Raw genomic sequence first — 25,461 nt, forward strand, 5'->3', positions numbered from 1 at the left:
TAGCAGGGAGGCCAGCTGGTTGCTTGGTTTCCTAGGGTCCTAAGTTCTAACATGGCGCGGATCTCAGGAAACACTGGTGGTTCTCCCCGTGGAAGGGCCACAGTCTGCCACACTGCCCTATAGGTTGGATTTAAAGTGTCCCCTAAGGTCTCCTGTGTTTGGAAGGTGACTAGACGACAGGGTGCCACATCAGTGAACCAGTCCACTGGTGAGTTCTCAGCTGCCTTGCTATTCTAAAGCGGAGCCTGTTTGCACACGGGGCACAGTGGGAGTGCTGCATGACCTGAAAAGTGTAGTTTTGTGCCCGACCCTGCGTTTCCTCTTCCTCTCCTCTCCCTCTCTCTGTCTCCCTCACTCTTCTTGGCTGTCATGGGTTGAGCATGGAATCAGTCAATCATGAACCGAATGTCCCTAAAACTGTGAGTCACAATAAACCTCAGCTCCTCTAATTTGCTGGTGTTGGTTACTGCGTCCAGCAATGGGAAAACTGACTAATACACCATTGTTTGTTTCCTTTCAGCTCTTGTGGACCTCTGATGGAGAAACTGTCTACTCCAACTCTCTGTGACTACATCTAGTCCACGTGTTGTGGGCCCACTATGTTCTGGTCAGTATATCTAAATCTGAAGGGACAAATGTATTTTTCCTTGAGGAGTCTAATGAGAAGAATCACCATAAATCTGCAGTTGCCACAGTGAGTGTTAGGGATCATGTTCTACTTGGGTGCTGTGGGACACAGGATCCCAAAGCGCAGTCCCTTGGCACTCAAGGGAACAACAGAAGCAGACTGTATTCTAGAAAGAACAATGCTCACCCTTTGTCTGCTGAAGTGGACCATAAAAGCTAACTGATTTTCCCCTGAAATAGTCCATAAAACCCTCCATTCCAGAGAGTTCCTTCCTCTATCCAGTGAATGGAGGAGCCTCATCTCTGAAGACACAGGGACACAGACCAAAATCTGAGCAAACAGGCCTTGCTAAATCTGCTCCCACTTACTACCATTAGATCATATTCTTTTGTCTTCTGATTATGCTTCTGCACAACTCTTCATAAAAATACCCATTTCCCCCATTCCTTTGAGTCTTCATTTTGGAAGGCTCCCATGCCATGTAAAACATTAAATACGTGTATATGCTGTTCTCTTATTAACCTATCTCTTGTTATATGGGTCTGAGTTGTAAAACTTATCACTTAGGTGGAGGACAAACTCTTTCCTCCCCTCCACATCACTTTCATATGGGCTCCTGTTCAGGCTTGGAGGAGGGTGCTGAAGAGTCTATCCAAACACAAAAGCATCAGTGGAATCCTGACAGATAAGTAGAAGTCACTCAGCCAAGTGACGGTTCAGAAAAGGTAAAGCTGGGCAGCTGAGCAGAGAACTTTCTAGGGAAAACACAAACCCACAGGTGTGGAAGGTCAGCAGGCAGAGAAGAGAAAGCAGAATCAGAATGCAAAGCATGCAGTGAGAAGAAAGGGGAAGTGGGCAGGGAAGGGGCAGGGGTGAGAGTGCAGAGCCCCACTAAAGAGCTTTTCCCCCTCAGGGCAGGGAGAAGCCAGGAAACTGGTCAAAGCGGCAACAAGACACATTTGCCTTTCTCACATCTGCTTTTGTACAGAGACCTAAGGAGGAATTTACGACCACAGTGGGCGCTGCCTGTGATTTTTGTCACTGTGCTCTTGGGCCCAGCAGTCTGGGGGAGTGAGAGTGTGGTCACATGGGTGTGATGAGGAGGAGGCTGGCAGGTGACTGTGGGAGATTTGCCTCTGTCAGCCAGTTTGGAAATGTTTTCCTCCGGGGGCAGGTGGAGACATCACTTCTCTCACCTGCATTAGGCCTGAAGCTTGGCAAGTTGCCGGGGACAGCAACTGGCTAAAGGGTCTGGGTTCTCATTCAGGTGGCAACATTTACTCCCTGCATGACAGTCATGACATGCTACCCCCAAATGTGGCACCACAGCATTTGAGAAAACAGCAGAAGGGGGAAGGAAGGTCACTCTCCCCTCTTACCTGTCTCCCCAAGCAGGCCACGAAACCCGGAAAGAATTCTGTAGTGTTCTCTGTTTCTGAATTCTCTGAATTCTGAGTTTTCAGCACGATGAAGGAGAGAAAATAAAAATAGCCTTTATTCCAAGGACCTGAACAGAAGTCCATGACCACTGGCGGCCTGGCTTTCTCTACTGGAAAGTGGGGTTTGGGATATACATATAACGTCTGGGCGGGGGGGGGGGGGGGGGGGACGACGACGACTTAGGACGGGCATTGATGAGGCGCTAAGAGCTGACTGGAATCTTCTTTTCCTGCAAACAGGAAGGGGAGCTGCAATTAAGGCTGAGCAAGAAGCAGGAAGTGGGAGGCAGTCCTGCTTTGACCTTCTGCCACGTTAGACCACCGCCATAATTTCTACTAAAGCAAGAACCTTTCACCTTTACCTGGAGGAAAGACACAGGACTGCCCTATAAAATCTCAGACAGCCCTCGCCAAGGACCCCAATTATTCTCACTGGGTCAAACCCCTGTGTCTAGTCGCAGTTCCCTGTGACAGTCTACTCTTCATAAAACCTAAGCACAATTACACAGGGCCAGGCATGGTAGCCCACACCTCTAATCTCAGCATCTTGGGAGGCTGAGACAGGAGGATCATAAGTGTGAGCTCACCCTGGGTACGTAAGCAACTCAGCAAAATTCTTTCTCGAAATGAAAAATAAGGGCTGAACTTGCAGGTCATCATGGAGGCCCGGGTTCTATCTCCAGGACAGCAAAACAAACAACAACAAAACCACAGGTTTCTCACTTCTTCTGGGTCTTCATTTCGAAGGTACACATGTCAGAAGTTTTTTATTCTATTAAATGATTTTGTGTAATTTTTTTTCACTAATCTATCTTTGTTTTATGGCCCTCAGCCATCAACCCAGTGGTGGCCATGAAAAGATACTTCATCTTCTACAACGTCGTGGCAAATAGCAACCCTTTCCAGCTTTCTGATCTCGGGCTCCTTCCTGCTACAGAATTAGGCCCACTGATGGCTGTAAAGCGCCCTCCCACCTGGCCCAGGGAACCTGTGTGTAAGGCAGCTGTTGGTGGAGGATGCCCTGTCTCCATCCTCTAGAAACTTGCTAGAAATGCAAATTACTGGGGCCCACTTTAGACTCATTTTATCAGAAACTCTGAGGGGGCGGAGCCCACAAATCTTGTTTTAACGAACCCTCCAGGAGATTCTGGCGAATGCTTAAGTCTGATAACTACACACGCGGTAAACTTTAATAAAAAGAATGCAGCAACCTAAAACGAGCTTTCTTTTCTTAGCTTGTTTGCTGCAGCTTCTCGAAGTCGCCGGCAGAGGGCGATGGTGGACCTGCCTTCGCCTTGCGGAACCGCAGAGCTCAAACACTGTAGAGGGTACTCCGCAGTCTCAAGCTTGGTCGGCTGCAAAAGTGAATTACAAATACGGATAGAAAAGGGACTTCAGAACGCTGCGGTAGCACCCTGGCGGTTAAAGAGAAGGCAACATTCGGAGTCGCAGCTGCAGCGGCGGCTGCATCAGCATCGTCTCTTGCAAAGGCATTCAGAGCTGAAGCGTCCCTTTGCAGCATTTCTCGGAGCCCTTTGCCTTTGATGTACTCGAGCCTTCCGATTTCCTTTGTTCTTTTTTTCCCCACACGTCAGGCTTTAGCGCTGACAAGCTTCCGCGTTAAAGGCGTGGGACCTCCGGGCTGCGCCAGCTGGAGGTGTTGCTCGCTTCTCGGCCCTGGGCGAGCAGGGAAAGCCCCTCCTCCCCAACTTCCTCTTGGGGTCCCGACCACCTTTTGATCTCTCGGGTTGCATTTGCGCCCCGCCTCTTTCTCGGGTGTCCCGCTGGTTCCCCTGGGGGATCCTCGCCCTGCAACCGCTCCTGGTCTCGGCTTCTGCACCGAGGGCTCCCTGCAGGTGCGGCCGGCGCTTGACCCCGGCTGCACTACGCGGGGGCGGGGCTCGGAGGAGCAGCCCTGCAGGCGGGCCCTTCTTCCCGTCCAGGCCCTGCACCCCGGTCCTCTCCCCCGCCACACCCACGGCAGGAAGCCCGGCTGGGGAGGGGCCCGCAGGATGACTTGGAATTTTTGCCTTTGTTTTAGCCACCCTGAAGGAGAGGTTAGGTAAGCTTTCAAAAACTCAGCGTGCCAGGCGCCTTGGGATGAGTCCCCGCTGTTTAGAAACCTTTGTGCGGTTAGGTTCTGCGAATTTCATCCCATCTCAGTTTGTGATGGCGCAGGCGGGTCATCCCAGCGCCGGGGAGGCTAAGACAGAAGGATCGCTGGGAGCTGGACGTTGGCCTTGGGCTCCATGGTGAGTTCAAGGCCGGCCCGCACTGCAGAGCAAGAGCCTTTCTTAAAATTAAAAAAAAGAAAAAGTCAAAAAATATAATCCAAATGAGGCTTTGTTTGTTTTTTAAATGTTAAGAACATTTCCTACTCTTGAGGGCCATCTGAGTGCGCATCTGGGCTAGGAAATAAATACCTACATATAAAGGAGACACTGATTCTAAGACTATCCAGGAGGCAGTGTCTTGGGTTACAGGCTGTGATACTCCTCTTTTCCGCACAACACCTGAAGTCATGTAAAGCCTGGTTTTGTGCTGAGGGATTCCAGGCATAAGCGCTGGGAGTGTTCACTCCTGGGGCCTGGTTGTCTCCAGTTTGTAGTGCATTTGCGTGATGGTTTGTAACTGCAGAGCTTCTTGACTTTAATCAGTAAGGAAATAACAGGGTACAGGGAAGGGCCGCTGGACAGCTGTCCTGGTCTCTCACTGTGCTACAGTGGGGCTTCTCAGTTTTTGTTTTGTTTTTTCCCAGTACTGGGACCTGAACTCAGCCTTTCCTGCATGCCAGGCAAGCTCTGCCACTGAGCTACGTCCCCAGCCTTCCACCAGGTTTTCTTGTTTGTTTTTTGCTCATTTCTTGTAATGGTCTAAAATTCTGAAGCTGCTTTGTTGTTTTCCGGCTAATAGGAAATTTCGTCTACCTCCATTTTATTGTTATTTCCAAAAACTGAGAATTAAAAAGGAAGTGACTTTTCTTCCATTTCATGCCAGTTTCCTATCATATCCCTTGAAGAGTGCCTGACTTGTACTAAGAGCTCAAGAAGTGTTTGCTGAAAAAACAAACCACCCCAGTGCCTGTGCTCTGGCTCCTGTAACACCTAACGTCATCTTGATGGCCTTCTCAGGGTGAGAAAAGCACCCTGATAGGGGTAAGGCCTGCCCCTTACTGGTCACTGAGAGCTTGGGAGTCGGAGGACTCTGCTGCCACTGGATAAATATCAGTGGTTTGATTATGGAGCTCTCAGGAGTGTCTGCTATGCTTTCTGTCAAAGCTCTGGGCTGTGTTAGCTGTCCATTCTCAGCTTCTTTCCATGCCTGTCCCTTCATGAGGTGAATTTCTGGGATCTCATAGACCCCATTAAATTGGAGAAAACACTCAGCTCTTCCAGTGGGTTCTACGAGAAGAATGAGACAGAGATGGCAGTAATATAGGAACAAGGCCTTTCCCCCCTTGTGTTCAAGCACCAGGATGAAGCTTTTAGGGGACAGAAATCCCAGGCTGATCCAAACATAAGGGTGGGAGGGTTGGTTTTATAGTATTCCTAGGGAAGTCAAGGATCTGGTCTCTGATGTCATTGCACAACTGTCATTGCAGTTGTACTCACGTACTCTTCCTCATCATGCCCTAAACCAGGGCAAAACCTCTGGCTCTGGGGTCCCAACATACTGGGCTCAGCCATCGTCCTGAACTGCCGGGACATGAGCTGTGATGACGGGTAGGAAAGGACCTTTAATCATCATGGCTACCCTGAAAGGACAGATAAAGAGTCTAAAATTTGCCTTTGAGAATCTGGCCCATTCTATCATTATCTCAAGACCCGAAGTTCTGGGAAAGATGAGATTGCTAGAGGATTTGAGTGAGGGCAACCTTTTATTTTTCCCTCTGTCGTGGGTTCTTATTCTTTTAGGGGGTGACTTTATCCATGGGTGACCTGCAAGGCTCTGCTTTTCCTGGAATCAGAGATGACAGCAGGTTTAGGACAATGCTTGGAGTCTGCTAGGCGTTGCTCCAGGGGGTCTGGAGCAAGGTGTAATAAAAACTGGCCGTTGATTATTTCTGAAAATCATGATAATTCTTTTAGTTACTGCTATCTCAGTGTCTTGAGTCATGAAGGGTGATGAGATAGTCTAGATAAATTGACAGCTATCTGTATTACTGGTGTTAGATAGGTATTCCTTTTGATTAATATACCCACTTACAGAACTGAGCAGCTATCTACTCCAACTGACTTGGTAATAAAAGAAACTGTCACACAAACGAAGGCAGAGATGCCAGATTTTACCCTGCTTTAGTTAGTCAGGGACATCTGCTGTCCCGCCTCTAGGTCCCTGTTACAGTGCCTGTTTATGCATGTGTGTCTCATTATCATTTTAAGTCTCTATCAGGATTTGTGTTCTACAAGATACCAAAGCAGAGGTAACCAGGTACTTCAGTAACTGTGCTACCCATGGCTTTGCTGCTCATCATTTGAGGAAAACCCCAAGGTTTCTCTGAAGTAAGGTGGCTATTTTCCTGTTTCAGTGAGTCTGCCATTGAGAGTCAGGATAACTACAGTGGTACCATGATTTATGCACTTCATTTGTTTTACAATCTTGGGAAAGATGGTTGCATTTGTGTTTGTGTGGGGAAGATGCTGTGGTACTGTTTATCACCTGATACAGAGTTTGAGAAGAGAAGCAAATTTTTTCCAAACATTTCTGCTTTTGAGCCAAATATATTTGTAAACAGAAACATTCATGAATCAAGGTATTTTATTTTATTTTCTTTGAACTTCATCCTAACTTCCTGTTGATCTCAGTGCTAAAAATTTAACTGATTCCTCAGTCCCAGTGTTCTGGTGTTTTAAGTAACCTCATAGCCCTGCAAGTGTTAGTTCTGCTCTAAAAAGCTGAGTAAAGTGTCCGTAGTCAAAACAGATCTGGGAAAGGCTGCTCGACATGGTCACTTCTAAAAGATCTTTGTGGGCCTTCAGTTCTTTGATGGTTACTTTTAGTTGTCAGCTTGCTGGGGTAAGGGGTGCCCTAAGAGGTGACCAACAATATTTCTCTGTGTGCCAGTGAGGGTGTTTCCAGAAGCAATTTGCATTTGAATCAATAGATTGAGTAAAGAAGATAGATCCTCACTGATTCAGGCCTGACTAAAACAAATAAATAGGAAGGCTGGATTTTCTCTGTGCCCAAGCTGGGGACTCCATCCTTTCCTGCCTGTTGAGTTATCGAAGACAGTTCTTGGACCTTCAGAAGTAGGTCTCCTGATTTTGAGGATTTGGGGGTTGGAAATATTTTCTTTAACTTTCCTAGGTCTTCAGCTCACTGTAGGTCTCTCGGGATTCCATAATCCCGAGGGCCAATTCCCCTTTAACTAGAAGGTAGCGATTTTGATTCTTTGCAGAACTCTGATTAATACAAACAAGGTCTTTGGGCTGAGACCTTTGAAGGTTCCCAGTGGTGTTGCGCACATTACTTTTACAATTTAATTAAACCATTTTGTGCCAGGCATCGTGGCCCTGTGGTGAAAGCATCCAGGCCTGGGGGTGTCAGCCGACTTAGGTTTATGACTGTGCCCGGGATCCGGGCTGACATGCTGTTTGGTTTATTTCCCCTGTAGCCCAGGCAAGGCCAGAGAGCCCCCTCCTGATCCAGTAGTTCAGCCTGACTGGGAGTCCTGGTCCAGTGGCATAGACCAGAGGGAGCTTTGAGCCCAGAGCGTGTTACAGCACAGAGTCACACTCTACTGACTTTCTTTCACTTGGTAAGGCTCCAAGACGTGGTTCTAGCACCAGGGTTCTTGCTCATTCTTTGTTTTAAACTCTGTTCAGGCTGCTGCTCTGGTGGCTGAGTCCTTTGTCCTGCTCACCACTCACAGAATTAAAAAGGAATTGTTTTTGATTACTTTCTCTCAACTACCTCACAATGATCCCGAGATCAGAATCTCACTCCTAATACTGCACTCTTGAGTCCTCTGGGTGCTGACTTCTGCTCTTCCTGATGCAATCTCTGCTCTGCCTCCTTGGTCCTCTGGGATGAAGCTCCAGATGCCATCTGCTCTGTCCAGCTGCTGGACTTGGGGATGCTGATCTAGTCTGGTTTCTGCTCCAGCAGAGACACCAGCCAGAAGGGTGTGTGTGCCACCAGGTCCCATCTGTCCTAGGTCTGGCATAGTGTTCTGGTGTTGCTCGCTCTGACTTGCTCTGCATACCTCTAGGGAGATTTTCTAAAGGCAAGTATCTGTTCCTGTTGTCATTCAGCACAATACCCTCCAAATGTTCCTCATCGCCTCTGATGCAGAGTTTGGATTCTCAGGTGTATTGTCTTTCGCCATTCTGTAGGATGGGACAGCATATGTATAGATTAAAAATAGATTCTGAAAAAAATCAGACCCCTGAAATTCAAAGACCCAATCCAAAAATGGGCATCTGAGATGAATACACAGTTCTCAGATAAAGAAGTACAAATGGCAAATAAATACATGAAAAATGTTCATCATCATTAGTCATTAGAGAAATGCAAATTAAAACCACACTGAGATTCCATCTCACTCCAGGAAGAATGGCCAGGATCAAGAAAACCAATAACAAATGCTGGAGAGGATCTGGAGAAAAAGGAACTCTCCTACACTGCTGGTGGGAGTGTAGACTGGTGCAACCATTGTGGAGGTCAGTCTGGAGATTTCTCAAAAAGCTGGGGTTGGAAGTCCCATTTGATCCAGCTATTCTGCTTCTAGGCATATTCCCAGAAGAATTGAAAACATCATACCACTTGATATATGTGGACCCAGGTTTATAGCAGCACAATTTGTAATAGCCAGATCTTGGAAACAACCTAAGTGTTCATCAACTGAGCAATGGATAAAAAGGTTGTGGTATTTATACACAATGGAGTACTACTTAGCTATAAAGAATGATCACATTGAGATATTTATACATAAATGGATACAACTTGAGACCATACTCATAAGTAAAATAAATCAAACTCACATGTATAAATACTGTATAGTCTCCCTAGTGTAAGAAATGGTAAGAGTACATAAGATTTTATGGTAATCATGATTCCCCATTACATTGCTTTGAAGCTTTATAATGTTTCCATTCATTAGTTGGAATGGTTTTATACTAGGTTGTTTGATTATATATGTGTGATGGTATGAACAGCTATTTTGAAGAAAACAAGACATTATTATAGCCAGTGCTGATTTAATATCATCTTGTTTTGAAGTCCTACCATACTTCTGTTTTTCTGTTTCCATTGGTTCTATCATGTTGTATCTTATTGGATTTTATTATGTGTGATAGTATAGACAAATTTTTATAGACAATGAGATAATATAGTAACCATTGTTCATTTTCTGTTATTTGGTTCTGAATGCCCTGTAATAGTTTCATTCTCTTTGATGGTTTTATATTATTTTGTTATGTTTGGTACTACTGTGTATGAAGTATGCTCAACTATTTCAAGGAAAGAGACATTATGGTAGCTGCTGTTATATTGGGTTGTCTTGTGGTCAAATACTGTGTTGCTTAACTTGTTCTGCTCTGACCTGATTTGTTATGTCCTCTTTTATCTTAATGTCTTTAAAATAAAAAAAATTGAAAAAAATAGGCCTCAGACACCTGAATTTAAACACTGGCTCTGGTACACACTGACTCTGTGACCTCCCTTTCTGGGCCTTTTTATCTATAAAATGGCAGTCATTATAAGGATTAAACAAATTAACGTGAATAAAGCATTTAGGGCATATTTGGGACATAGTAGGCATGACTTAAGTGTTTGCTTTGGTTAGTCTTCAAGAGTGAGTCTCTTTCTCTCCTTCTTTTTTTTTTTTTGATACCTGCAATTGAACGCAGGACCTTGCACTTGCCAGGCAGGCCCTGTGCTGTTGAGTAACAACCTCAGCCCAAGACTGAGTCTCCAGCCCTACCTTTCTGCCATATGCTCCATCCAGATTGCACCACTAGGACTCCCATGCCCCGCAACACCACCAACTTTAGGTTTACATTCCTGTATGTGCTGCTCCCGCTGCCTGAAATACTTTTCCTTTTTCTTCTTCAAGCCCAACGTTTATTTAACATTCAAATCCCAGCAGTGTGTTTTACCTTAGGGTAACACACTTCCATTGCCTCCCCTGTGATTTAGAGGAATCTACTATATAATGTGCCAGAAACATCTATCATCACACTGATTTTCAACTGTGATTTACCTATGATTCCATCTGCAGTGCAGGAGCATCTTCAGAGGAAGGGGTGCTTATTGTTTGAGTCTCCGGGGCATAGGACATGCAGTGAACAGAGGTCATCAGCCTTGATGGTTTCTATGGCTATGAGAAGCATGAGTCTCAGGTGGTGTGAGCTAGAGTGGTTCGACTCAGGAGCTGCCATGACGCCTACCAAAGCCCTGTGTGGTGGTGGTTCCTTGCTGGTGCTTTATTTTCCAGAGACTCTGCTAGACAGGGGCTCCTAAAACACCTTCCTTGCTTCCCATTGGATCTGTGATTCCAGGGCTGCCCTGTGTGAATCATGGGGAAGGCATTTGACCCTGGGGACAGAGAGCCAGACAAAGACTTCCTTGATGCTGAATGTGTGAAAATGGCTAACACTTTCTCTGGGTTCAGTAAAAGAAATCCGCGAAGAAATGCCTTGGTTGGCGGACTTCTGGTTACCTATAAGTATCTCTTGTTCTGTTAGTTATTAACAGTAACTTATTCAGATAGCAAGAAATACAACCCAATGGTCCATTTTCCATGTGCCTTACAGGCTGGTATGGCCATATAAATAGATTCTGGCTGTGATTTTTATTTGGAAGTGTTCATTGATGCTTTCAACAAGCCAATGTAGGAAAGGAAGTGTGCACCTGTACTTCTTCCTCCGTCTTGCTGTTTGGAGTGAGGTTGTGATGGCTGCTACTGTAAGAGCCATTGTGGAGGTGAGGGGCCTCCACCCAGATGTGAAATAGGAAGCTGAAAGGAGCTTAGGTCTCTGCCTTCCGGAGGGCCGCCTGAGCAGCTGGCCTCCCAACTTTTGGCATTTATACGACTCTTTATGATTTACTCTCTTATGTGGTAAAACTTAATCCAATGGATCCAGTGTACATTTATCCTAGCAAGCCACATGGAAAGCTTCTGGGTGAGGTTAGGCACTGTCTCAGAATCAAGCCTTTATCATCTCTCTTGCCTGTGTGTAATTCTGTGCTTTTCCCACCGGAGGAAACCTTGTCGTCCCTCTATGTGTCCTTCTGCCTCCTGCCCCGTTCCCATGGAATTACCAACTTCATTGCCCAGTTCTTTGGTTTCTTTTGCCCTTCATTTGGATTTGACTTTCTGCTTGGGGGACAGGCCCAGTACCAGCTGGTGGCACTTCACCAGCAAAGCTCAAGTACCTAATCTGGAATTTGGCTCCCCTGTGTGTATCTATCACCCAGGTACTCTCGACCTCGGGACTAACGAGTAGAAAACAGTGTAAGGAGTGCGAATGAGACCTCCAATAGGTTCCCACTCATAAATTTCTTCTTCTTTTGCACCCAGGGGGCCTGGACTTTTTACATGAATTTAATATAATCAGCGTTATTGTGTCCCGTCTCTCAGGCTGAGTTGGATGAGCCTCCAGGGACTGTGGACCATTGAGGATCTGTTGTTGGAGGCTGAGGGTTTCTGATTTGTGACAGAAGCTATTTTGCAGCCTTGCTAAAGAAGCCATCAACTGCAGCCAAGCCACAGCCACCTGGCTTTGCCCTCAGTCGTACTTCATCAGTGTGCTCCCCGGCAGCTCAGCCTTGCCCTTGGGATGTTCCCTTCCCCAATGCTACCCTTAATCACCAGCTTAATTATAGTTTCCTAGAGATGATTATAGCATCCTTTGATGAGAACAGATCCAATCAGGCTGAGGGCTAAACATGTGTGCCCTGCCACTCACTGGAGGACGACCCTGGGGCACAAAAGTCACAGTTGCCTCATTAGACCTCAGAGAGGGAAATGGGGGCGGTGAGTAATCTGCTTTTCTTCAAAGTTCTCTCATATCTAGGGTTGTATTTTAATTAACTCTCAATTCCAGGCAAGTATTTGACAGCCCACTTGAGGGGTATAGATTTGCTTGCTTGGCAGAAACTCTGGGGCTCCCTTTTCACTTGATGGCCCTCAGTCTGGGTCCTTGGACAATGACCAAACAGCAGCAGCAAGCCTCTCCTATCTGGCTGCATGGAAGGTGGCACAAATTGCTATTGTTTCCATGACAACTGATGCCTTTTATTTATCTATGTTTTTTAATTTCCTAACAGCCACCTGTATGATGGGCAGCAGTATGTGGAAGAAATTTGCGAGACCATGAAGAGCTGGTGGATCGCCCAAGCAAATGCACACAACAAATTCATTGTCTTTGCAGTCCTGGCTTTTCATCTCTGTGCTCTGTTCCATCATTTGCCATGCAAGTCACATAGAAGTAAGAATGATAGCAGCTAGGCTGGAGGAACAGAGACCCTGGCAATTTGGATGCAATCTCATCTGAATTTTTGGATTTGGGAAGGCAGAATTGCTTCTCCCCACATCGTTTTTTTAAATTGCTGCTCAGCTTCTTGTGCTTAATGAAGCTTTTCAGAAAGGGAAACTAGCAAACAGCAAAGCCTGCATTCTGCCCTTTAACCAATTGTTTTCTGCATTGTTTATCAGAACACTACTGCATCGTGAAGGTGAGTTGAAGAATCTTTGTGTTTCCTTCCAATCCAGAATGCCCACATCAAACAAGTCACACTGTAACAGCAGCCACATTAAACATCCCATTTCATTACATGAAGAAACTACTGGCAAAATAACTTTTCTCAAGATAATAATTACTCAGTGAAACATCTCTGGTCAGTGGTTCTCGATCGATCTGAAGGCTGAATGTCTTCTGAAGGGCCTCTGCATCAGTGCAGGCTGAGATGAATCTGTGACAATCAGTGCTGTCCACGGCCTGAATAAACACAATGGACCCTGAAGATCAGGAGTACTATTTCCAACTTTGTTTGGGTGCCGCTTCAAATAGTAAAGTGCAAATGTATTGTCATAAGTAGATAAATCATTAGGTGCTTTTGATCATTGTTTTTTTTTTTTTCAATCAACATGTACAAAACAAAGATTTGTCCAAATAGGGACAGAGCCTCTGTCTCTGTTTCTGCCTCTAGCTTTATCTGTCTCTCTTTCTCTTTTTTTCCTCTATCTCTCAGTAATGGCACTGGGGATCAAACCAAGGGTCTTCACACATGCTGGATGAGAGCTCTACTCAGGTACACACCTGCCATTTTTACTTATATGTTCGTATGTGTGCACGTATGCATGATTTATTTATTTAATGGTACTGGGGATTGAACCCAGGAGCACTTCTCTCTTAATTTTATGTTTTAGAGATAGGGCTTCTTTAAGATGCCTAGATGGGATTTGAACTTATGATACCCCTGCCTCAGCCTCCCAAAGTATTATATTATGGTTGTATGCCACTGTGCCTGACTTCTTTATTTTTATTTGAAACAATCTTGCTAAATTTCCCAGGCTGTGCTTAAAATTGAGATACTCATGGCTCAGCCTCCTGAGTAGCTGGAATTAGAGACATCCAACTCATTTTTTAAAAATGTTACTGAGGTTCCTTCTGGGCAAAAGTTTTTGAGAAGTGCTCTATAAAGTAAACACTGTAAAGAAACTCCAAGAATATTTTTTGGGCAGGCAGCGGGGAGTATCAGACATCTGAAGAGATGTTAGAGATAGCACAAACTGTTCAGTAGCAATTACAGAGATCATTCTATACAGAGAAAGATTTGGGTATAGAAAGATTAAATCCCAGATTCAAGGTCACATGGCCAGAAAGGGGCAGTGTGGGGACCAGTCTTGCACCACGTTCTTGGTCCTTGATAGGTAATGTAAAGGTTTGCATAAGACAGAGAAAAGCCAGACAGCAAAGACTCTTGACTTGGAGGACGTGCCTGAGTCTTTCTAAACTCTGATAGTCCAAGATTTTGCATCCTAGAGCAAGGACCTTGGAACTGTCCAAGCGGACAGCCTTCGGAGTGGTGAGTCTGGTGGAGGGCACAGAACATGCATAAGGGCACACTGCGTATTCATGCTAAAGGGAATTGAGAAACCTAGGAAGCAGGTAGGGTATACTGTGATGTCTGCTGGCTTTTTCTCCTGAAGTAAGTCATGAAAGAATTCCCTGCCATCTCCTCCCAGAGAGCAGATTCCAAAAAGGCCTGGCCTAGACTCAGAGGACAGGAAGAATCTGACATTGGCATCTGAGCCCACCACCCGTTGTCACCATTAGGTTGTGCCTTTTGTCCTCCCGTCACATCTGGATTCACAGCAGTAGGAGTAACAGTTCTCCTGTTTCTTTTGATCCTTATTTCCAAAGGCTCTGGTGCCAGGTAGAATTTTTATTACTAAATTTGTTATGCTTTCCTTTGATAATCTATCTTTTGGTAGAGAGGTGTCAGCTGTGAACCTTATGATGGGCAAGGAAAAGATATTACCTTCTTTCTGCTGCAGCAGGAATAATTTTAAAGTGACCCTGGCTAAGCAGTACCTGCGCTCTGGTGGAGAATTTATGTCTTGGGAACTCTCCCAGGGGATTCATTCATTACTGTGCATTGAGGGTCTGCTTGGAAGGAACTCTCAACCCTGATCCCTCTTTACTTATAATTATATTTGTAGTAGCAAGTATTGTTTGAAGGCTTAGGCCTGGAGAAAATCCTCAGGTCCAAGAACGTGCAGTAGGCTCTACAAAGAAAGGTACAAAGCTGCGCTTAAAAATCCAGAGTGAATTATCAAATGGCCTTTGTGTGTTTAAATAAAATGGGATTGAAACCAGAGCCCAATTTTTTTGGTTATTGTTGGTGAATAGCATCCAATGACTTAAAAGCATTTCAGCCAATAAATGATTGTGTTCAAATTTAGGAGGTTTATGTTTGTGAAGCAAGCTTGATATAAATGATGTAATAAGTAAGATAGTTTAAAACAACAAATTTCATCTGGACATTGTGGTACACATCTTTAATCCCAGTGTTCAGGAAGCTGAAGTGGGAGAATCCCAAGTTTCAGGATAGACTGGGCTACCAAAGAGTTCAAACAAGTCTGGACAGTATTGCAAGATCGAGTCACAAAGCAAAACAAAACAACTTCCACTTTTGTTGGCTTTTTAAAATTCACAGTAGTTCCATTAATACTAAACTTGTTACTTATAAATGTTTATATAAAAATTATTGTTCGGTCATCTAGGGAATTGTTAAAACCTCTAGCTTATCCAGTTTCTGCCTTGCCATTTCCTTTAGCTGGCAAACATTTGTAAAGTACAGTAGTACATAGTTACTGCTTCCAATTTAGATTCAGTGAGGTCTTATCAGTGTTTATGCATATATAATTTTTTAGAATATCCTACAGAGATATTTAAATATTTTAGTTTCCTGACTAATTATTATAATCTCATTTAGATCCTCAACTGAAGAAATGCTGTGATCTCTTTGAAAGGTATGGTACCAATATCTTTGTCAAGGATGCTTTTTGGGACAATACTGTGATTTGAACCTAGGATCTTGTACTTGCTGGAGAGATGCTCTACCACTGTCCTACATCCCAGCCTGATTTTACTTTTTTATTTTTGGGACAAGGTCTTGCTAAGTTTTCGGGGCTGGGCTTGAATTAGTGATTATTCTCTATCAGCTTCCTGAGTGGCTGGGATTCCAGGCATCATGGGAGGCATCAAACAGCCTTTTCTAATTTGCTAGTTTATGACCACAAGTCCCATTTTCAGTTTTACTGTCTGAATGTCCTAAGGTCAAGTCTTCCCTCTTCACTTCATTTCTAATCCAAAGAAAGCTCTTGGAAGAACTTAAGTTGCACACAGGTATTAAAGAAAGCCTTGGCTTTTCTTGTAGGAAATAACTAGGCTGTAGTGACCCTCATTCTAAATCTTCCTACTTCTGCATGCAATTCAATCCTTTTAAAATGCATAGTCTTACTTCTATTATGTAAATTCTGTATGTAGCTCCTGCTCCTTTCCCAGCATGCAATCACCTGTTCTTAAAGCTCTCCTCATGCATCACTCAAGAAATTTACTGAAATTTCCACCCACACTTTTGCCTCTACAGGCTCTGTGTGATTGCATCCTCTTCTCCCCACACCTTTGGTACTCAGTGGCTTCTAAGTGTTAACTAGCATCTTTTGCAGTAACTCTCAAATAGTCATATCCATCCTTGCCATATCTTCCCTCTACCTTCTACCATGAGCTACAAGATAGATCTTTCAACTTGGCAATTCCACTATTGTCTCCCTTTTGGGAAGTTTTAATTTTAAGTGAACATTGTCAATTAATTCTCCCATTGATTTATCTCTTGCCAACTGTCTATTAAAAATGACCATTCTCAACATTGAAGTAAAAATGATCATAAATGGTCATGAAATAAAAATGATAATAATTCTTATTTAATTGTACCTCTAAGACATTTGATCTTTTGCTGTATTAGATAGAACAATGTTAATTTGATAAAAAAAATAAATAAGAACATGGAGAATAGCTCATGATAGCAGAACCTTTCTTAATTATATGAAGTCCTGGATAACTGTTCCTGGTCAGTGGGGCAGCTCTCCTTTGAACAGGAAGAAAGGACTCAAGTTCCTTCCATTCTTTGGTTCTGCATCTCATAGATTCTACCATTGCTGTAGGAAAAGATGAAACATGGGACAGTCTTGGCTTAGACCAGGAAATGGTTCACTTAGTCTCACTTAGTCTTATACTCCTTTGACTGGAACTTGGGCAACTTGACTGATGTAGCTGCAAGGGTGCCTGGGAATTGTTGATTATCTGTGTGACTTGGAAGAGTACCTGCAGAAATGAAAAATCTCTGCCAATTGCCAAATTTTTCTGATTTATCTTTTACGGTATTTTTCAAACCCATATCTTTTCTGTTTCCACTGATCTAGTATAAACCATTTTTGTTTGTTGAATTATTTTTTCTCATCTTCCTATTTTCAGTCTTTTTTTCTCTAGTAGATTTCAACCCAACAACCAAAATACACTTTCTAAATGAAACAGTGACTTCACACTGCATGGCTTTCAGAGCCCTCCAAAGTCCATCCTGGAGATCATAATGTTCAGTGAAATACATCAGATATGCAACTTTACCTATTGCATGGTTTATCTTACATGAGAGAAATATAAATGGCCAAAATATAAATAGAAAAACAAAAGACAAACAATAGGAAGTAGAGAAATAGATCCTTTGCAAAAAGGAAGGGGACCAAGCCATGGTGGGAGGGGAAAAGGAGGGGAGGGAGGGAATGAAAAAGGAATCAAGTTACGTTATGTACATGTACCAACTCCTCACGAGGAGTGCAGTCACTATGTACTGCAAACATGCTTTAATAAGAAAATGAAAATTTAAAAAAGATGAAGTCTACTCTTGTACCCTGTTCTACAAGAAAATGTACCTACTTCAGGTTCTTTCTCAGTTTCCTCCATCCAGACTGGGAACACTCACTTGGGGTCAGAGTGTGTCCAAATTAGGATTCTGCCACTACAAACTGTAGATTCTCTATTCCTATTTTCTTTTGAAAAGAAAAAAAATCGATATACAAAACCAATCAGTTGCAAGTTTTTAAATCTAAATAAATTAGTGTAAATAATGGCCCAAGTTGATGTCTCACATAATCTGCACTCAGTAAATGCCCTGGTCTATCTGTAACTGCTTCATATCCTCCCTTTCTTCCACTCTGCTTAAGCATCTTTAAAATTGTGGAGGCTGCTCAGCTTATTCTAGCTCAAAGTGATTTCTTACTGCTCTGATCTGCTCAATCTACTTATGTGACAATTAATCTTGTAATGGTTTATGATATTTTTGTGTGCACAGAACTCTTAATTATATCTTTAGTTAGAAATGACTTTCCTGCAGTGTTTCCACTGCTTCCCTGTGAGATTTGGAAACACGTGACTGGCTTATATATCCTTTAATCTCCAGTCTTTAACAGTGATTGACGTTTCTTTCAATTAGAGCTGTTTGATCTAATAAATGCATTTTTAGTGTTAACTGTTGTATTTCTAGCCACAGTTGAAGGAATCCTGCTTGGGACATATACCTATTTTTTGGCAGGGTTTACAGTACGAGTTAGAAGGCATTGTTACTCATAATCCAAGCTCATGGTTATGAAGGAATTGACGAAAGTGTGAATCCTGAGCCTGCTGGAATCCTTACCCCACACTGGGATCATTTGAACATTTCACACTACTAATAATTTTCTTGCAGGGGAGTGTAAGCTCCTCATGAACAGTTAATTAGGGGGAGCAGGTTCATTACTGCAAAGTGGTTGAGTTTAGAACAAGCTAAATAAGAAGACTGAAATCACTTCAGAAGAAGCATTTTATGGGATATTAATAAATTGGCTGCAAATAATGCAAGAAAATAAAGAGCATTAAATTCTAGCAACAATATATTAACTGCAAGGGAAATAATTTTTAATTGTATGTTTTGCTTCTCTCTGATATAGATTTCTATTTACTGAAAAGAAAGCTGAGAATGGCCACCAAGGAGACACCAATGGTAAGATGTGAATGTAGTTCTTAACAGCGGAGTGGTCTTGTGTTCATTGTAACGTTTGGTGTGGATTCTTGACCAGTGAAAAATAAATCTGGAAGAGGACAAAGAGATGTTTTTGTTTGAAAAACAATCCCTTCCTAAAGATAAAAGATTTCAGTTGATTCTTTTTGACAGAATAATTTTATGTCATGTCCAGGGATGGATTCGAAGTGCAAACCATTTCCCTGGCTGGGTGTGGACAGAGTGGTGCGAGACCGCAGGGCTAGCTCACCCTTCCTACGTCAAGGTGAAACTAAGTGTAGGACACACTTTTAGGACTGAAGCTGGGAGGGAGGCGGATGTGACACCAGTGTCTTTTCCCTTGCTTTTAATTTTCTTTTAAAATTATCCTACTTTCAAGGTGAGTGGAAGGGAGCAGGAAGCCAGAAGTGGGAATGGAGAGAGGTGAAATAATTACTATTGCTCTGTGTGCTGGGCTTTGAGAACACTTTCTAAGAAAAGGCTGGCCTCTCGAGGCTATCTAGTGAACAGTGTTTGTGAAATCTTACTGATGGTTAAGGGGGGTGTGAGGTTTCACTGACACTTACCTATCTATGTCTTTTTACTTTTTTTTTTTTAGACAGGCTCTTGCTAAGTAGTTCAGGCTGGCCTTGAGGTCACTACATAGCCCAGGCTGGATTTGAACCTGCAGTGATCCTCTTGCCTCAGTATTTTTCGAGTGCTGGGATTACATGTGTGCACCACCATGCCTGGCCCTGTTTCTTTTTTGATTGTTATGAATTTAATTATAGTTTATGGTGATTGCCTATAAGCTAATATCACTTAATCCATATTGTTGCTCTTTGTTTCTTAACAGCCCATAACACTTGCTTTAATTTTGTGAAGAGACATAGAATCATGAAGGTACATTAATAATTTTATAGGGTAATAAATTAGTAGCAGAACAAAGAATAGGATACAAAAATAGAGAAAAGCAGTTACTTGCTTTAACCACTATATGCTCTTTGTTACCTGTGAAGACCCTATTATGTTGCTAGGATACCTTGTAGTCAGTGTTCAGGTGTATTGTTCTATGTCTAACAAAGACTTGGTTTGATTCATTGCTCTGGGGCCTCAATAATTATATTATTTCTTTTTCCAACTCGCAACATTTTATAATTCATCTTGGTGTTTTAGTCAATTAGGTACAAATTAGAAAAGTCCTGTAGGCTACAGAATTGATTTGTGCAGGACCCTGTTTAATAATTACAAATCTAGTTTTATGAAAACCTGACAAAGATAAAACAATTAAGTTCATGGAAGAACTCACATTTCTCTCATTTTTTTCTGCATTTTTTTGGTAAATGAAGAATTATTTGAGTGTCAAGTTATATCTTTAAAATTATACATTCCCAATATACATGGATAAACAAGAGGGACGTAGCTTATTTACTGTAAACCTTTTCTTCATTTCTTCAACATTCAGGCAACATGAACTGGTCAAACACTTTCTTTTCTCCCCTCCCCTCCCCTCCCCTGCCCTTCCCTCCCCTCCCCTTCCCTCCCCTCTCTTCCCTTCCCTTCCCCTCCCCTCTTCTTTTCTTTTTTCTTGTCCTACTGTGGATTGACCTCCTGACCTTGCACTTGTCAGACAGGCCCTGTACCACTGAACTATATCACTGGCCTCTCAAAGAACTTTTAAAACCAACATCAAAGATTTTTTTCTTGGAAAGAAATTCTAATGCAGATCTATTCTGTAAACAGGTTTTGTTGAAGTAGAATACAGTTTGATTTATAATATTTTCAAAAAAATGAATTGTTTCTGTTTTTTTATCAGATCATTTAAGAACAGAAGGTATACTTTTTAAATTCTGTCCAGCATAAGGATAGCATGTTCCAAGACTCTGTAAGTATTAGTATCATTTAGAATCCCAAATGTGAAAAGTTAAACATAATTAACCCAGAGTAACAGTTTGCTTCACAACATTTTGAAACTGACATGTCATAGACAGTTGTACTAAGTCTGTTTGTTAACATTAATAAACAAGTGATTGTAATTTGAGAGTAATTATGAATTCATCCATGTGTGATTTTCTAATGAAGTCAAATAAACAAATCAGCAGTTGGGAGACATTTTAAATTCTTAATTAGGAAACCAGATCAAGTTTAACATCTTAACTGAAGGCTTCCCATAGTACTGCTCTTCTGAAATGATATGATAAAGTGGTAGTATTTGGAGATTGCTGACTTTGACAGCACAGTTCTCAAAGCTATGAAATCCTTTTTTCTGCCACTTTCGGAAGTGATGCTATTAATCATGTATATTTCCATTTGGCAGAAATAAACTTCTTTGAGATTCTTGGGGAAAAAAAAGTGCTATAGAAATCTCTGTAGGACACTCCATTCTTCCAAGGACTTTATGAGGAAGACAAGACACGTGGAGAGTATTATTGGGCTCAGTTTACCTCTAGGGACATTTGACATCATAATTGACTCACCCCAAACCACACCGTAACGTGAAAAAGAACGTAAGTTTGGCGTTTAGCATCCTCAAAAGACAACTAGAATATTCCCTTCATCAAAGAAGCTGTGTCCTATATTCCTGGCATCTCCAACTCCCTGTGGTCTTTACGGCAATTTCCATTTTACTCTCACAGTTTCAAACACTTTCCCCTCTGGTTTTCCTGATGTGCAATCTCTTCCAATTAATTCACCTTGAGCTTTTCTGCTCTATAGACTTTTGCAAACTCCTGTAGAGTTTTCTGAGTGTTTACAACGCCTCTGCCATTGTGATAGATTACTCACACAAACATCCTGGCTAGTTCACTTTAAGGATTTTTCTTTCTTTTCTGCACACAATTTCCTTACCTCTGCTGTTTCTTTATTAGGACTTTGCCCAGCATTAGAGCTAGGTTAAGATCCGTTCAGCAACACACAACGTCTTGGTATCTAGGTCTACTCAACGGCAGTGTTAATATATTCTGTAGCTCTCAACATGATGCAAAGCTATTGGAAAACAAATTTATAGGATTAAGTTGTGTGCTAGCTAATGCTATGTGTCTACTGGATTGGGTCATAGCACCCCAGATTATCTGTTCAAACATTATTTTGAGTGTGTCTATGGGTCTAAGGTTTGTGTCTAAGGTTTTACTTGATAAACTAACATGACTGCTTTCCCTAATATGAGTGAACCTCAAACAGTATAAGGCTTGAATATGACAAAACTGCCCTATAACAGAGAATTCTTTCTGCCTGACTGCCTCTGAGCTGGAACACTTTTTTTCCTGCATTTAAATTTGAACTAAAGCACTAGCTGTTTCTGGGTCTCAAACTTGAAGATCACTCCTGGGTCTCCATCACGCCAAATTCAAATCTTTGGATTAATCAGCTTCCATAATTATGTGAGATGAGCCAATTCCTTACATTCTACCCTTTTCCTTCTCTCTGTTTCACATGTACATCTTATTTACATTGTGCCTGTAGAGTTCCGTGATTTATACATCTCATTACTATTTCATATTGTATGCATCTGAAATACATATTATGTATGCATAATTTTTAAACATTTTATGTTGCTATAAGTAGCAGGCTATTTTAGAATTTGCATATTAGCTATTTCTTTTCTTTTCTTCCCTTTTTTGAGCCAGCGTCCCCATATGTAGTTGAGGACAGATTGAAACTTTCTGTTTAGGTCAGGCTGGACTTGCATTTGTTATTTTCTTGTATAAGGTTCATGAGTGCTGGGATTACAGGCATGTGCTATCACTCCTGGCCATTTGGCTTTAAACTAGTACATTTTTTGTTTTTGACTAATAAAAACTCAACCAGTAAAGATAAATCTACTGGCTCATGAAATTCAAGAAAGAACTGAACAATTTTTGTGTAGACTGACTCTGTACAATGGGAAAATGGCTGCAGATGCGTTTTATACATCATGACGTCTATCTTCAGTGAGGAACTCCTGTAAATTGCCAATACTATTTTGACTGGGTTATACACCTGGAAGTTTTGAGACACACAAGTAATTAGAATTCTAGGCAAGTTACCCCATCACAGAAGGTTAAAGACTTTACCAACACACAGTGCTGAGATATTTTATATTTGAAATTACTCAGTTTCCTGTTCTCCTAATTCTCTTTGTTCCTTCCCAAATGCACACATGCTTTTGATCAAGTTGTGTGTTAATTGGCTTCTTTATATATACATATATATAAATTCTGAAAAATGTATACACATCTTTCTTATTATATATACTTTTCTTTTTTTAAATTTTATTTAAGGAGAAAAAGAAAAAAAGCAGAGAAAGGGTACAAGTTATACAGATTTACAGAAAAAAAAACCAGTAGGAAATCACTAGTTAATGGATTACATATTGTTCAAGTTACAAAATTAAAGCTTATAAAGTGGACATTCCAACAGTGAGACTACAAACAGTTCTGTTCAATGATCCAACAAAACTCAGTAATATCATTATCTATCTTATACACTTAAATATACATGCAGTTATATCGTTTAGAGCACTTTCTTTTCCTATCTTTTGTGACAATTGACAATTATACATTTTGGATTTTGTTCTTATTACTTTTTTGGAAGAGAGTAGAACCAAATGTGACATAACAGAACAGAGTCAGTCAAATCAAAAGGGTGGACATAATAGATAATGTAAAAGCATAATACAAGGTGATCAACAATGGTTACCATAATGCCTCCAGCTATCTCTAATAGAATTGCCTATATCATCAGTTATAATAAAATTGAACAAAACAGTAAAGAACAAAACCAACAAAACCAAAACATTGGAGACATTATAGGTCTTCAAAAGTAGATAACAGTCAACCAGAATGGGCATCATAATTAATCCCACTATCTTCACAGCTGTTGCCTAAACTTTCAAACCTGGTACTATCAAGCAAAACAGAATAGAGGAACATCAGTCAAAACAAGATGGTGAGAGCAATACAGGAGCTCCCTAATTCCGGCTGAGGCTTTTCCTGGCTAAAGTGTCCGGTCCGGCCCTTTCACTTAGTATCTTTCAAGCTGTTATGACAGTTTTCGATAGAGTTTTTAGTTTCCTGGTAATCTCTTTGAACCTGCTTCACGTGTTCTATGCTTTCTGTATTTTCTCCATCAAACAATTCTCCCCTCTTTTTTTGTTCGTCCATTCCACCATCTGTTTTTTCTTGGGCAGTGCTTAGCATTTCTCTAACTATTCTGCTTATGTCTAGCTTCAGGTCATTAATAACTTCATTCCTGAACTTGTCTATGAGGCTCTGGAGATAGCGCTTTATATCTATTGGTGCTGTGTCTGCTGTTGTCTCTTTCTCAGGATTGGGGGCTGAGGAGACTTTCTTGTTGCTGCCTCTTCCCATATTCTTTGTTCCTTATATATGCAAGCGTATATAGGAGGCCCAGCTTCCTTCCCTGTCGGCCACAGTCTGATTGAATTGCGTCGGCTAGGTGTTCCCACCCACCACAGCACACCAGCTCTCAACTCTGTTCACCAATTCCCGTTCTCAGAGCTTTCGTGTGTCTCTCTCCCTGCTGAGCCAATGTAGACGCAGCAGCAGTGGTGGGAAACCCAAATCGCGGCTTCCAATGGTGCGGGCTCCAGCTTCCACACTGAGGCTTTTCTGTTCCTGTTATAGCACCAAGATTGCATTCCCAGTTGGTTTCTCTCAGCCCAGTTCGTTCTTGGGTCAGCAGGGCATATCTCCTCTTGCTTATGATTCCTTACTCTGCACCATTCCTGAATTCTAAGCTGCGTCTCTCAGAGAGCCTCTGTAGCTGCTGCTATCTGTCCGCCATGTTCACCCAAGATCCTGTATATACTTTTCAAAACAGTAAAATGTATTTTGTTTAAAAGGTTAATTTTGAGGTGTGAAGCAATTCACCTCAGTCCTTTATAAAAGGCCATGAGTGAGAATTTGAATGAAGGAAACTGTTAATGAAGCTATTGAGAATAAAAAAGGTTATGGAAAATTTAAAGATATTGTGAGTGTTCTTTAAAATAGTAAGAAATAATAAAGCTCTCAAAGATGTATCCTATCATGCCTCAGGTCTTAGTTTATGTCAGTCTTGTCCAGAAATCTAATACACTGTAATTTATCATTTTTGTGAGAAAGTGCATGATAATATTAAGAGGTTAATTCCTAGTGCCCCAGCTTTACTGTTTCTCTCAGGTTCTTTGACTTCGTTCTTTGGAAATCCAGATGCACAGACCAGATTCTATTTGTATGTGAACCTTCAATTCAACTCTGTAACTTAATTGAAACCTGGTTGGTTTACTTCTGACAACGTTTCCCATGGAAATCTCTCCCTTGAGTGCTCTTTGCTTTCTTCTTCCTTTTCTTTTCTCTCATGTCCCATGAGAAATTGTAAATGCCCCCTTCACTTCTTATCAAATTTAAATCATTCCTTATCTTATTTCATTCAAGCTCCATTATGGTGTTCATTTCTTTCCGCAATTCATTCTCAAACAATTTTCTATTCACCTGATCCATCTTTTGAAAACTTTAGACTCCATGCAACTCTGTTTCTTTTCCTTCATGCCATTTACCTTACTAAACCACACTGCAAAAACATTTACTTCTTCACCTTCACTATCACGTCCTAACCCAACTCACCAGTGAATCTTGCCTAGAAGCAGTAAGTTTCGTAAATAATCACTTGAATTCTTTTTTTAAATAGCTGACCTTTCACAAATGAAAAAACAATCATGGCATCTCACCATTCTGTCCCCATCTAATATACCTACAAAATTTACATTGCTATTCATAGCTCTTGAACAAAGGACAGTCTTTCCCTCAAAGCTCTGGGTGGTTTAACACCTGTCAATCTGACCAGTACGCTACCATTTGATGCATGTACTTC

The 25,461-nt window shown here is 41.9% G+C and overlaps 1 long non-coding RNA gene across 1 annotated transcript in view; it reads left to right on the forward strand.

Annotated features, from left to right (window-relative positions):
- Positions 1–429: 429 nt before the first annotated feature.
- Positions 430–25,461, forward strand: part of LOC111754258 (uncharacterized) — a 35,447-nt gene continuing 10,415 nt past the window's right edge. The window contains exons 1-8 of the long non-coding RNA XR_002788950.2: positions 430–607; positions 2,308–2,814; positions 2,900–4,129; positions 12,340–12,747; positions 13,264–13,323; positions 15,514–15,550; positions 18,563–18,615; positions 20,429–20,497. This is a non-coding gene — a long non-coding RNA (uncharacterized LOC111754258). The remainder of the gene's footprint in view (positions 608–2,307; positions 2,815–2,899; positions 4,130–12,339; positions 12,748–13,263; positions 13,324–15,513; positions 15,551–18,562; positions 18,616–20,428; positions 20,498–25,461) is intronic.

The sequence above is a fragment of the Cavia porcellus genome, unplaced genomic scaffold, assembly GCF_034190915.1.
Source record: "Cavia porcellus strain 051 isolate PalLab524CR breed Dunkin Hartley unplaced genomic scaffold, mCavPor4.1 scaffold_1, whole genome shotgun sequence".
NCBI classification, from domain to species: domain Eukaryota; kingdom Metazoa; phylum Chordata; class Mammalia; order Rodentia; family Caviidae; genus Cavia; species Cavia porcellus.